Below are 15,559 nucleotides of genomic sequence, written 5' to 3'. Positions count from 1 at the left end.
CACACGACGAGAAGAATACCAGGAGCCATGAGCAACCGCCAGCCCATGATAAGCACGGACCGAGAGGGAGAAAGGGTGATGGAGAGGAGCTGTACTCGCCAAAATCCCACCCTTACGAAAAAAGATTGCTGTCAGAGTGCATTGCAGTCGGAGTGTAGTATAACTGCAGTTACAGTGCAGTATAAATGCAGTTAAACTGCGTCTATAATACCACAGTCGACTGCAGTTACTGCACTTTTACTGAGGTTTCAAAACTGCAATCTTTTTTAGTAATAAATAGTACCTCAAAGCTCAGCAGACAACTATAATCAAATCCAAGGTGTTAACCTCTCTGGGGTAGGGGGCAGTATTTTGACATCCGGATGAAAAGCGTGCCCAAAGTAAACTGCCTGTTACTCAGGCCCAGACGCTAGGATATTTATATAATTGGTAGATTTGGACAGAAAACACTCAAAAGTTTCTAAAACTGTTAAAATAATGTCTGTGAGTATAACAGAACTGATTTGGCAGTCGAAACCCAGAGGACAAACCATCCCAAGAAACAATTTTTTTAGCTTACCATTTTTTTCAATGACTATTACTTTAATTACAAGTCCAAGTCCTCCCAGATTGCAGTTCCTAGGGCTTTCACTAGATGTCAACAGTCTTTAGAAACAGTTTCAGGCAGTTTTTTTTTTTTTTATGACCCTGAAATTGTAGTTTTTCTGGGTGGCCCCCATTTTGGCTGTAGTGTGGCCAAGCACGTGGAAGAAAGCGTTCTTTGGTATTTTTCTCCGGTAAAGACAATAATGATTCTCCGTCTTAAATTTTAGAGTTTATTTGCGTATTAGGATACCTAAGGTTCGATTATAAACGCTGTTTGAATTGTTTGGGAAAGTTTATTGGTAACGTTTGGGATTCATTTTGTATGCATTTTGATGGAGGGAAAATGGGTGGATTATTGACTGAAGCGCACCAGCTAAACTACGTTTTTATGTATATAAAGAATGACATTATCGAACAAAAGGACCATTTGTGATGTAACTGGGACCTTTTGGAGTGCCAAAACAAGAAGAACATCAAAGGTATGACATTTTTTATATCGCTATTTCTGACTTTTGTGTCGCACCTGCCTGTTTGAAATATGATTTTCATGTGATTGTATGTGGGGCGCTGTCCTCAATGGCTTTCGCCGTAAAGCCTTTTTGAAATCTGACACGGCGGCTGGATTAACAAGAAGTTAAGCTTTATTTTGATGTATAACACATATATTTTCAAGAATGTTAAATATTTGAATTGAGTATTTTTGAATTTTGCTCTCTGCAATTACACTGGATGTTGGCCATAGAAAAATGTATCAACCCGAGTGACTTTTTCAGAAACATAGCCTAATCAAACTGTCAGGCCATAAACACTTTATGGCAGGGCAACTATAAATACAGTGCATTCGGAAAGTATTCAGACCTCTGGACTTTTTCCACATTTTATTAGGTTACAGTCTTATTCTATTTGTATAAAAATATCACATTTACAGAATTATTCAGACCCATTACTCAGTACTAGGGGCGGCAGGGTAGCCTAGTGGTTAGAGCGTTGGACTAGTAACCGGAAGGTTGCAAGTTCAAATCCCCGAGCTGACAAGGTACAAATCTGTCGTTCTGCCCCTGAACAGGCAGTTAACCCACTGTTCCTAGACCGTCATTGAAAATAAGAATTTGTTCTTAACTGACTTGCCTAGTAAAATAAAGGAAAAATAAAAATCTTTGTTGAAGTACCTTTGGCAGCGATTACAGCCTCAAGTCTTCTTGGGTATGACGCTACAAACTTGGCACACCTGTTTTTGGGGAGTTTTTCCCATTCTTCTCTGCAGATCCTCTCAAGCTCTGTTAGGTTGGATGCTGCACAGCTTTTTTCAGGTCTCTCCAGAGATGATCAGGTTCAAGTCCGGACTCTGGCTTGGCCACTCAAGGACATTCAGAGACTTATCCCGAAGCCACTCCTGCATCATCTTGGCTGTGTGCTTAGGGTCATTGTCCTGTTGGAAGGTGATGCTGCCACCACCATGCTTCACCGTAGGGACGGTGCCAGGTTTCCTCCAGATGTGACACTTGGCATTCAGGACAAATAGTTCAATATTGGTTTCATCAGACCAGAGAATCTTGTTTCTCATGGGTCTGGTAGTCTTTTAGGTGACTTTTGGCAAACTCCAGCTCTAGGAAGAGTCTTAGTAGTTCCAAACTCCTTCCATTTAAGAATGATGGATGCCACTGTGTTCTTGGGGACCTTCAATGCTGCAGGAATGTTTTGGTACCCATTCCCAGATCTGTGCCTCGATACAATCCTGTCTCAGAGCTCTACGGACAATTCCTTCAACCTCATACCTTGGCTCTTGCACTGACACTGTCAACTGTGGGACATTACATAGACAGGTGTGTGTCTTTCCAAATCATGTCCAATCAATTATATTTACCACAGGTGGACTCCAATCAAGTTATAGAAACATCTCAAGGATGATGAACGGAAACAAGATGCACCTGAGCTCAATTTCGAGTATCATAGCAAAGGGTCTGAGTACTTAAGTAAATAAGGTATTTCTGTTTTTTTTAGCTTTAATTACCAACATTTTCTAATAAACTGTTTTTTGCCCTAGCACGACACAGCTGATTCAAATTACCAACTCACCATCATCAAGCTTTGATTATTTGAATCAGCTGTGTAATGCTAGGGCAAAACCAAAACGTGCACCCAGGGGGGCCCAGGGGAGATTATGGGAAACCCTGGCTTAACCTACTGAGGTAATCCACCATTTCAATACACATGGCTCTCTTTTACTGAGCTTTAACTAACACATTGTTGTACATCGTAACTGAAATACCAGTGAAGGCAATTACAATCAGTGCCCAGAGGCGCCCCAATCAAAATACCTTAAACTTAGGAATTTAACTAATTTATTCAACAGTTAAAGGGAATATAGATTGAATACTTGGCCGGAATCAGTAATGATGAATACTGGTGACTAGTCAGGCTAGTATGCATAAAAGACTGTCAAGTTGGGCCTGAAACTATTCACGTTTTGTTGACATTAGGCTGCATTGCTTTAAGCTGAACACTACTATTTTTGGTCAAAGGAGCATTGATAGGACCTCCATTTGAACTAAAATTACCAAACAACTTTTCTGAACCCGAAGGTCACAGAACTATGCCTCTGGTTTGTTGTAACAGAGCACGTCGTCCCCATGCAGCTCAGTTGGAAGAAAAAGGATAGCTGAAGTATGAACAGAGGCATTAGCCTACCGCTGACTTCATGTCACTGACTGTTTATGACAAGTGCGTTTATCGCTTATCAGGGCTAATTTTACCCAGCCACAGATCGTGTTGCTGGTTGTGTACTTTTCAGGAATCAAACAATGTCTCCCCGTGACCCTTTTGGGCTGACCGTGTTGACCAGAGTTGACTCCATTATGTCCTTGATGTCCAATGTCAGGAGCACAGGGGTGAATGCCACTAAATGGTCCAGCTTAAAGGGATACATCACTCAAATTAGAAAATGACAATGGCATATTTGTTTCCTGACGCTGAAAGAAGGACGAGATGAGACCGCAATCCACACTTTGGATTTGCTTACCTAGCCATTGTCCCCAACAGCTAACTTTCGCACTTTTGAACCAAAAACCAACAGAAGTCAATATGTTCGATATAAGCATGTTATAAATTGCAAGTATCCTCCAGACACAGCTAGCTGACTGCACTAGGGGGAATACAGTTTTGATAGAACAATGCATTTCATAACGTTTGCTTTGGCAGAAAAAAACCTCACCAAGACCTGATCCTTGCCTGGCAGATCACTAGAACCCATAGAGGGTGTCCGTACACTTTCCTCCAGCCAAGATGTTAAGCAGTGGTGGGTGACTTGATTGCAACATAGTCACGAGGAACCTTCCCTCCATCAATGGCCTTCCCATTGGGTACTAGTTCAACACTGATATTGCTCATTATTTTGGTCTCATTCTGATCACACCGTTGAAGAGGATGCCGTGTTACAACAGGCTGTTCAGGAGGTCACACCTCCTCAACAGAACAACGAGTGATAGGGTTACATAACAGGGCTCTTTTCCATCCCTGCTATGCCAAATCTGCTGGAAACGAATGGCCTGACCACCAGTGCAGTGGACTCAAACAAAAGCTGGGCGCCTGCAATGGGGTCTTCCTCCACCGCTCCTTCACAGCTGGGTGAACAACTCATAACTCACAGAGTACGAAGAACAGAAAGACCCTCTGTGCAATGAAAATAACCAGCACCACTGTTAGAAACCACCATCTCAGAGGGAAGTCTATTTTGGGGCCAATCATTTAGGCTGAACAGCTGAACTCGTCCTGGCTGTCAATGAAAAGCTTTCACCATTAAAGAACAACAAGGCCTCATACTTTGTTAACTCCTGATGAAAAAAAATCAGCTTTGACACCTCCCCAAAAAGACAACGGCTAATGAAACATTTTAGTTGAGAGGAAGAAAAAGTGTCTTCTGGGACAAGGCGGAATCCAAGCCAGGACATCAACAGAAAAACATTGCCATGAAACAGCTGGTGTTTTTTTAAGTTCTCAATAAAAATAATTCAAACAAACTATTGGGTAACAGTAATACACATCTGTAACGTTTCGGGCCTGTCCACCATTCTTCATTCCATCGTTCCTCTCCGAAAATGGATGTTGGCTGTGGATTCAACATGGCGGGGAGCCCTGCTGTACACTACAGTGCAAATGACCCATTTGACATGGTTAAACATCTCACCGCATGGATCTGCTCCACACATGGCAGCAGAGCTGGAGAGCCGGGCTGTACAAGCTGTGCTCAGACTCGTCCTCAGCAGAGTGCAGACACTGTCTTTAAAGGCAGGAGGAGGGAGTGGAATAAGAAGGCCAGGCTGAGTCGAAGACGCATAAACAAGTAGAGCCGGATCCAGAAATATATAGATGCAATTAGCCTACCGAAATGATCATATTTGTCTCTAGCGCTGCATTGTGTCATTGTGAAAATAAGGGCACTTAAACGTGCCTTTTCCAATTGAACAAATAAGAGAATGCAGTGTGATCATTATAATGTGTGAGTGTGTGTTTAGCGTGTTGAAAATACACCAACACTGCTATTTTAAAGTTATCATTACATATTAGGCCAACGACATCGTTAAATCTGGAAGTCTGACCAGAGAGTTCAAAGGCTCATTGCATCCCTGAACATGTGCGGTCATTGCTAAATTAAGCAGAGACTGAAACTCCTTTAATTAAAGCCAAACCACATGCTATCACCGTGGCTGAAAGCAAAGCTCCACGGCTGCAGTGCCACGGCTGGTCCCAGGGCAGATATTAACAACGGCTAAAGGGAACAGGGGAGAGGGGGGACGCTCCCGTTGACAAGTTTAAAACGCACAGTCTACACTTCCTTCATCAAGCTGTCATCGGGCTCCGAGGCCCCCGGCTCACATTGTTTATGAAAAGTATTCATATTCCAATCAAGGAATAAAAATAAAGAATTGTGTCATTGCACGACAGGTGCAGCGAGGCAGAGGGGGAGGGAGGGGAGGGGAGCGAAGCTCAACAGGGTTAAAGATGTGAAACGTACAGCAGAGCGATTAGCCGCCACACCTCCACCACGAACAAGTGCTCCATTCAAAGCCCTGAGAAAGAAGGTAGTGTGCTGACGGACTTGTATGGTATATCAGGTGCTACTCCCGCAGGGAACACCTGTACTTTGTCTATTCTGTCAAGGGTCATACTTGGCTTGCTGGTGACGCTGTCGATGCATTACCCAAATACTGAATGACGTATTTTCTGGACTTGGGAGAGCAAATGTTCCACACTGGAATATGTTATCAACTATGCTCAGCTCAGGCAAAAGGTTGCACCAAAGTTAAGCTACTTCATCCAACTTGACTACTAGGAGGTTTAATCATCACTTCTTTAATCACTGTTATGTCATGGCCAATAAGACTGACATTCAATGCTGGGACAACAGTCCCGTGTCTCACAAACGAAACTAAAACTACAGGTGTCAGAAGTAGGATCCAGAATGACCAAAAAGAGGAAACTATAATTTTATTGAACTGACAAGACAGGGGCTAAAGGGTGGAAATGAAATAGAATGGGAAAACAGTACAAGCGATATGATGCAAAGAAGGAAGTGGAGAGGACACCGACACCTATTTGTCAACACCTCTTCTCACCTTGGGAATGCAACTGGACAAATTTGAGAGCAATGTCATGCAAAACAGATCTCAGATTCCCTTGGCTTAAGATGGTCCCTTGAGTACTCTGATGACTGAAGGATACTGCACATAACAAAAACAAGCATATCATCACCCTGTGAGACCACCTTACGGGGAAATGTGTTATATTTAAAGCTTATGTCATTACTCACTTTTCTTAGAGGAGTGTTTGTGTGAAGGACATATCTGCGCATATGAAATTGCTGTCATTCACAAAGCCTAAAGAAAATGTTGCTGCTGTTCCCTGTGTGAGGTTATACAGTATATATAACATCTCACTAAGAGGATGATTTTAATCAAAAATACTTACAAAATGTATGCACTTAATGTCATGTGTGTGTTTTGTGATCCCTGCAAGAATTTAACCTATGACCTTGGCGTTGCTAGCACCACACTCTTACCAACTGTACTGGACAGTATATGAGGAATATTATTCAATGAGAAGGTTTTCAGTCATTCCTTCGATGCCGTTCCTCTGAAGATTGTGCATGCCTCATGTACAAACAAAAGACACAAATCTGGCCTCGAGTGGATTTTCCAGACTTCTGTCTAAGGGTGAATATTTTCATCTATGATTGTCCCAGTTTCCAGTCTATAAAAGTATGCATCTCCCTAACCAATGCCTTGTACCCCATTTACGAGAGCAAGTCTCCAGCCAAATTCTTCACACAGACCCAGACGTTGTGTGTTGGAGGCCGGCTCCATCACTCGTGGTTCTTGATTAAAGCAGAGCAGACATGCAAGCGGTGCCGTTTACTGGCATGGACCGGGTTTCCATAGCCTGCATCTCCTTTGCATTTTACTAAACGCTTATGTCATATTAAATAGGTGGCGTTCTTGGCGTTTTCATATTGTAAATGTAATTAAACAACTCAAATACTCCTACTGAAATGAAGTCATCGATGCACTGCACTGAGAAGTACTGTGAATCTTTAATCAAATACGGTAGGGTCTTGAAAACCTGAACAGATACAGACAGTAGTCAACAGTTGCCAAAGCTATAGGCCTAGTAACTGTTTAGAATAGCTAACCTTGAGGCCAATCCTTTCCCTTGTGTTAGAGAATTTAAAGTGTGAGATAATTTAAACCAAATGTGTTTGCCTCTACTGACATCTCCAGAGGCATGGGGGTCCTTAGGGCCTGTCTGTTAGGGTAGAGTTAGCATAGCTGAGCAACGTGTGAAAAGATGAAGAGAGGACTGGTTGCCACAGTGCGGTCTCTGCAGACGGTCTCTGCTGACAGACTGATGCTTTAAATAGTGGGGACCAACAACACAGGGGCCACTAATACAGGGCCCTCTGTCTTTAGGGAGGGTTAGGTGACTTAGATCACACAAACCCGAGAACATTGTACGCATGTTGGGTTTACTGGTACAGGGTCAGCTATACTTGTCTATGACCAGACTTCTGTGAAGTTGTTGCTGAAGGCATTCTCAGAGAAGGGAAGCCACCGAAACATATCAAATTCAAGAGTCAGAGGTACCTTTATGACACCAGAAGAACCTTACTTTCCATTCAAGAAAATATGCTTAATGAGTCTAAATTCAAAATTTCAATAACCGAAAAAATATACCTTTATCAACTATCATTATATTAATCAAAATCCTTATTTTAATCTTAAAGAGAATCACAGTTTTTACTCATAGAACTGGAATGAAAGGAGGAAGCTTCTACTTCATAAACAGGATTGGTCTTTGAATGCTGTATTTAGCTCGTGGCCAATCACATCCCAGTCTGGTTGATGCTCAGCTCACACATCAAAGCCCATGGGGCCCCTGTGATAAGATATTTTCCGAAGCTCTCGTCGAACGGAAACCCTTGTAAAAGTCGTCTGAGCGGCAAGAGTCATTGAGGAGAAAATCTCATTAGGAAAACAAATTAGCCTAAGCATTATCACAGCATCACCAATATTTATTTGAATGGAACTAGGTCAAGCTTTTATACACCATCCTTTAGGCTTGATCCCAGAGTGGGAGTGTTAATACTGATATAGGATCAGTTTTTGCTCTTTAGCCTGAATGCCAAGCATCACGTCTGGAGGAAACCTGGCACCATACCTACGGTGAAACATGGTGGTGGTGGCAGCATCATGCTGTGGGGATGTTTTTCAGTGGCAGGGACTGGGAGACTAGTCAGGATCAAGGGAAAGATGAACGGAGCAAAGCACAGAGAGATCCTTGATGAAATCCTGCTCCAGATCGCTCAGGACTTTACTGGGGCAAAGGTTCACCTTTCAACAGGACAACGACCCTAAGCACACAGCCAAGACAACGCAGAAGTGGATTCGGGACAAGTCTCTGAATGTCCTGGCCTAGCCAGCCCGGACTTGAACTACATCGAACATCTCTGGAGAGACCTGAAAATAGCTGTGCAGCGACACACCACATCCAACCTGACAGAGCTTGAGAGGATCTGCTTAGAAGACTGAGATTCCCCAAATACAGGTGTGCCAAGCTTATAGCGTCATATCCAAGAAGACTCGAGGCTGTAATCGCTGCAAAAGGTGCTTCAACAAAGTACTGAGTAAAGGGTCTGAATATTTATGTAAATATAATATTTCAGTTTTTTATTTTTAATAACTTTGTAAACATTTATAAAAACCTGGTTTTGCTTTGTCATAATGGGGTATTGTGTGTGGATTGATGGGGGGGAAAACTATTTAATACATTCTAGAATAAGGCTTTAACATAACAAAATGTGGAAAAAGTCAAGGGTTCTGAATACTTTCCGAATGCACTTTATATAGGCAGGTCGGATCTGATCCTAGATCAGCTCTCCTACTCTGAAACGCTTTGTGAATGCTGGAAAAGTTATCAACACTGCTTCTAATAATCCACAGACTCCATAAATAAATGTCAATACAGATTAAATGCATTATCAAGTTACTATCATTAGGTCTATCAAGTTTTAGGATACGTTGGTAGGCCTATTAATCACAGCAGAGAAGAACATACTGTTTCAAAATCAGTTTCCCCCCTAAAAAATGGAAACAGAAGCAACTAATCGCATAACATAGGCCTACTGTAGGTACAGAGGCACAGTGGACGGTTATAAAGTAGCAGGTTGAGGAAACTTGGAAAGAATTGATTTCCAAAGTGATTAAATATAACATATTTACTTTTCTTCCAAATCACTGTAAACTTGCAATGTGAAATAAATAATAGGATTCTGCGAAATGTGAAGAAAACATCTGGCTCAGAGCAAAAGGAATAACATTCTTTTACAACACGAGCTCCTGACAGATGGTATTGTGAAGCCATTTGAAGGGACCATGACAGACACGTTTATAACTCTGTGTGTGTGTGTGTGTGTGTGTGTGTGTGTGTGTGTGTGTGTGTGTGTGTGTGTGTGTGTGTGTGTGTGTGTGTGTGTGTGTGTGTGTGTGTGTGTGTGTGTGTGTGTGTGTGTGTGTGTGTGTGTGTGTGTGTGTGCGCGTGCGAGAGAGAGAGAGAGAGAGAGAGCGGGCCCTGAGTGAGAGCATGTCAGACTCGGACAGTGGGGAGAGGCAAAAGGTCATTGGAGAAAAATCTCCCTCTGCTTGAGACTATCCTGCCAAATAAATGACTGTGACACACATCGAGGCATGCACAGTAACAGGCTACTAGAACGCCAAAATAACGATTACCCTCCAAAGAGCCAACATACCTGTCCCATATGTGCACCAACCAGAGAATGTAAGCGGAGCTGGAGTGGAGTGAGGCGTGGAGCGTACCCAGTAGAGCTCACCTCACCAGCTCAGGGCATTCCCGGCCCAGCATGCATTTGTAGTGTACTTGTGTGCTGCTATAGCCCCTTGCTTTAGCTACTGTCATGTAGTTCGCTAAATATTTTCATAAAGAAACTGATAAAACACACAGGTGCAAAATCAATGTGACTTACAAAGATCAGGAGGACCAAGAGCAAGAGAGGGCGTGCGGTGATGTAGTGTCCACAACTGAAAAGACACGTATCCCGAGAGCATGATGATGTACTTACTATGTGCACATGCTAACAGAAAGGAATGAGGTGGGTAGCTAGCTAAGTGTGTCATTGTAGCAAAGTACACACTACCATTCAAAATTTTGGCGTCACTTAGAAATGTCCTTGTTTTCAATGAAAACATACATGAAATTAGTTGCAAAACGAATAGGAAATATAGTCAAGACGTTGACAAGGTTATAAATAATTATTTTTAATTGAAATAATTATTGTGTCCTTCAAACCTTGCTTTCGTCAAAGAATCCTCCATTTGCAGCAATTACAGTGGTATTCTAGTTGTCAATTTGTTGAGGTAATCTGAAGAGATTTCACCCCATGCTTCCTGAAGCACCTCCCACAAGTTGGATTGGCTTGATGGGCACCTCTTACGTACCATACGGTCAAGCTGCTCCCACAACAGCTCAATAGGGTTGAGATCCGGTGACTGTGCTGGCCACTCCATTATAGACAGAATATCAGCTGACTGCTTCTTCCCTAAATAGTTATTGCATAGTTTGGAGCTGTGCTTTGGGTCATTGTCCTGTTGTAAGAGGAAATTGGTTCAAATTAAGAGCCGTCCACAGGGTATGGCAAGGCGTCGCAAAATGGAGTGATAGCCTTCCTTCTTCAAGATCCCTTTTACCCTGTACAAATCTCCCACTTCACCACCACCAAAGCACCCCTAGACCATCACATTGCCTCCACCATACTTGACAGATGGAGTCACTCCTCCAGCATCTTTTCATTTTTTCTATCTCACGAATGTTCTTCTTTGTGTTCCGAACACCTCAAACTTAGATTAGACTGTCCATAACACTTTTTTCCAATCAAATCAAATGTGTTTATATAGCCCTTCTTACATCAGCTGATATTTCAAAGTGATGTACAAAAACCCAGCCTAAAACCCCAAACAGCAAGCAATGCAGGTGTAGAAGCACAGTGGCTAGGAAAAACTACATAGAAAGGCCAAAACCTAGGAAGAAACCTAGAAAGGAACCAGGCTATTCCAATCTTCCTCTGTCCAGTGTCTGTGTTCTTTTGCCCATCTTAATCTTTTATTTTTATTGGCCACTCTAAGATATGGCTTTTGCTTCGCAACTCTGCCTAGAAGGCCAGCATCCCGGAGTCGCCTCTTCACTGTTGATGTTGAGACGGGTGTTTTGTGGGTACTAGTGAATGAAGGTGCCAGTGTTTCTCAAACTAGACATTCTAATGTACTTGTCCTCTTGCTCAGTTGTGCACTGAGGCCTCCCATTCCTCTTTCTATTCTGGTTAGAGCCAGTTTGCGCAGTTCTGTGAAGGGAGTAGTACACAGCGTTGTACGAGATCTTCAATTCCTTGGCAATTTCTCGCACGGAATAGCCTTCATTTCTCAGAACAAGAATAGACCGATGAGTTTCAGAAGAAAGATCTTTGTTTCTGGCCATTTTGAGCCTGTAATCAAACCCACAAATGCTGACGCTCCAGATACTCAACTAGTCTAAAGGACAGTTTCATTGCTTCTTTAAACAGAACAACAGTTTTTAGCTGTTGCAAAAGGGTTTTCTAATAATCAATTATTCTTTTAAAATGATAAACTTGGATTAGCTAACACAACATGCCATTGGAACACAGGAGTGATGGTTGCTCATAATGGGCCTCTGTACGCCTATGTAGATATTCCCCAAAAAATCTGCCGTTTCCAGCTACAATAGTCATTTACAACATTAACAATGTCTTCACTGGCCTCCCGAGTGGCGCAGAGGTCTAAGGCACTGCATCGCAGTGCATCGCCACTAGAGATTCTGGGTTCGCGTCCAGGATCTGTCGAGCCGGCCGCAACCGGGAGGCCCATGGGGCGGCACACAATTGGCCCAGCATCGTCCGGTTAAGGGAAGGTTTGGCCAGCAGGGATATCCTTGTCTCATCGTTCACTAGCGACTCCTGTGGCGGGCCGGGCGCAGTTCACCCTGACACGGTCGCCAGGTGTCAGCGACACATTGGTGCGGCTGGCTTCCGGGTTGGATGGGCATTGTGTAAAGAAGTAGTAGGGCTTGGTTGGGTTGTGTTTCAGGGGACACATGGCTCTCGACCTTCGCCTCTTCCGATTCTGTACGGGAGTTGCAGCGATGAGACAAGACTGTAACTACTACCAATTAGATACCACGAAATTGGGGAGAAAAATACATTTAAAAAATAAATAAATAAACTGTCTACACTATATTTCTGATCAATTTGATGTTATTTTAATGGACAATTTTTTTTTGTTTTTCCTTAAAAACAAGGACATTTCTAAGTGAGCCCAAACTTTTGAACGGTAGTGTATTTAAACAAAAAAAATCATATCTCTTAAAAGTTTTATCCTTTTCGTTCAATTATCTATTCAATAGGCTATCATTGATTTTGGCCCAATAGGCCTGCTGACATATTACCTCTTGCAAGGGGCTTTCGGTTTTGATGAGGTTATTTTGCCTAAAAATCTTTAGGCCTACCTAGAGTATAAAAAAAATACAAAAATGACAACTCTGCATCTCTGCCCAGCCTGTCAAGAGAGGCCCGAAGGGTGTTAGCGTCCACCGTGGCTCTGCAAGTGTGGAGGGGATATTCTCCACTGCTGGCCTGCTCACCAGGCACCATCGCATCAGCCAAAGACTCTGGCCAAACTAGTGTTTCTAAAAGTGATTTCAAAGGCCTAATAAGGCATTTTTTGATTCACATATGCTCAATTTATAGATAAATACACCAAAATGTTGTTTAAATGCTGAGCGCTTAATGTTCATGCCAGCCTAGTGTGTTGCACTCGCCAATGCTCCACCATGTATTTATTTGTAGGCTATAGCCTTGAAATAATTGAAATAATAATAATAGTCATAATAATCATTTTGGTTCCTTCTTTGGTTCCTTCTTTGTCTGGCTCCTGACCTACTTAGAGTGTTGTTGTTTAAAGCAACATTTAGCCTATTTAAAATTATGAGTGCTTTTTACTGTCACCTATTATTGTTGTTCATTCTGATCTGATGGTTTGGTTTCAATACTTCACAACCAAATGATAGGTCCAGGTCGGCACAGAAATATTGTTGTTTCAATTGTGATTTTAATGAATGGAGCAGTTTGGCAGTTTTTCTTCCTGTGAAGCGAGGAGCGGTTTTCCCCGTGAGCGATGAGTGGGATTTCCGACCGCTCAACTCCGCTCACATGCTCTGGCATCAACTACTGACCAGACGTTCCTTACAGCCAAGTACATAACATCGCTCAGGTGCAAATTCTTTACAAGGACAGAGATTGTGCTCTTGCACAATAGACGAACAGTTTCCAGTTATTCAGCAGAAACCACCACAACAACCACATTGGCCCCTTTTATAAACTCCTTGAGATATGTAAGATACCTTAGTTGTTGGACAAAATAATACTGGAACAATACTGTATCCACATAAGCCTTTTCCTAATTGCTTAATTATAATACGAGTTTGGGTGCACAGTAAATCTAAATTAAATCCACCTACACTGTCAATGTTCTGAAAATATCACATTTCAAAATGATTAGGTTCCTAATTTCCATATGTTCTGATATACAGTGTACAAGATATGGGAGGTCAGTGTTGACTGGTGAGTGGTGACAGATGTGTTCTATGGCTGTCCATGCCATAGAAATAGAATGGAGTAGAGTAATAATTATATTTCTATGGTCCATGCCATAGACCTTAGTACAGTACCTGTCAATGAGGGTTCCATGAGGGTTCCAAACAGCAGCCGGATAGGATAGTCTTCCGGGATGTTGTCGGTGCACAGCCAGCTCCACTGGTCCTTCATCAGCAGACACATGATGTCTAGGGCCAAGTCAGCTAGGGCCAAGTCAGCTAGGGCCAAGTCAGCTAGGGCCGTCTCCACCACTGTGGACAGTGCCACAAAACACACAAGTAAATGACACACACACAAGTAAATGACACGCACATTACTAAGTAGCATACATGCTTAAAACAAGCACATTTAAAACCATAGGCTCGAAGCCTTGTTTATGTATCACTATTTACCATGCATTAGCAGTGGTCCAAAGTAAAATCATTTAAAATACTAAATAGCATTGTGGCTAGCATTCTGGCTATGAAATTTGAAAATCTCAAAACAATAAAGCCTCATGTAAGTGTTAGATATCTATTGTATGGCTTCAACATTATTGAAAAAAAATTGTCAGAGGGAATCTGTCAAAAAAGAAAAACCTATGATCCGCACAATGTCAAACATTGACACAACCTGTAACCTCTTGCTCCTGGAAAGATTTCTCAGCATAGACAATAAAAGATTTTCTCTTTTAAATACCCCCATCAAATGTTTGCCAAGACTTCCCTCTAGTGGTGACATTATAGTACTTCAGGAGTATGCTGGTCACAGCATTCAGGTTGTTTACCTTTCACCCTTGAAATGTTCAGGAGAGATCTGGAACAGGATGTTTCAGACCTGTCTGGTCAGCGAGAGGGAGCCAGACAGCTCACCATCAAAGTCTGGCCCACATCTGAAACACGTCTCCTTCAGACAAGACAATGAGCAGACTTTAAACATGAAGCCCCAGCTATTTGGATTCAAATAAAAGGGACATATTCATTCCAATGTCAAGTCTTGGGAGATTGTTTCCATATGAAGTCAATGGGATCACCCATTCACTGGATTGGAGACATAAAATATCTTACCAGTTAGAGGACCTTAACCTTCTGTGCTGTTCCCCTTCCAAAACACTACACATTCATAGACAGGACCAGTCACGGAACTTAAACTAAGTAAGAAAAGTAGCAAATCCTGGTTTTATGAAAAAGTACAGTAAAAAAACAGCATTTCACAATAAATGACTCACAGACAGACACTGTCGGGAAGAACAGGAAGCAGTCATGACGCAAACATCCACTATCACGAGCCAAGATTGATGTAAGAACTTAGTTCCTGTTTTGAACTGATGGGCCAATTAACAATATTGTGAGTGGTCATGTAAGTTTAGCCATCCACCACTACTAAAACAATCCACATTTCTTGCAGTCCTTACCAGAATCTTGAATGGATGTACCTGGTAGATTATTCTGTGGGCCTCCCACTTCTCCTCTGAGGCCTGGACTGCCTTCCCTCTCAGCCTCTGCATCACCGCAAGTTCCCGCTCCTTGATGAAGGCCTCTAGACCAGCTACTGACAAGCTGTTAAACCCCTGCAAAAAGAGAAGCATGACATAAACATTCATGGGTTTAAGGAGTAAAAATACTGATAACAGAATTGAATGCGACAGGCATCACTGTAGTCAAGAGACCACAGCAAAGCACAGTACTTACTGTGCTCCCCTCATCAAAGCAGTATAGCACTTTAGACCTCATGTCAGAGACATTAAGGACTGGGGTGATTTACTGG

The 15,559-nt window shown here is 42.4% G+C and overlaps 1 pseudogene; it reads right to left on the bottom strand.

Annotated features, from left to right (window-relative positions):
* LOC109904801 (sorting nexin-19-like) overlaps window positions 1–15,559 on the bottom strand; it is a 39,395-nt pseudogene that overhangs the window by 16,165 nt on the left and 7,671 nt on the right.

Source organism: Oncorhynchus kisutch, linkage group LG15, assembly GCF_002021735.2.
Source record: "Oncorhynchus kisutch isolate 150728-3 linkage group LG15, Okis_V2, whole genome shotgun sequence".
Taxonomy (NCBI): Eukaryota; Metazoa; Chordata; class Actinopteri; order Salmoniformes; family Salmonidae; genus Oncorhynchus; species Oncorhynchus kisutch.
The sequence above is the reverse complement of the archived record's forward strand: the minus strand, read 5'-3'. Positions and strand labels throughout refer to the sequence as shown.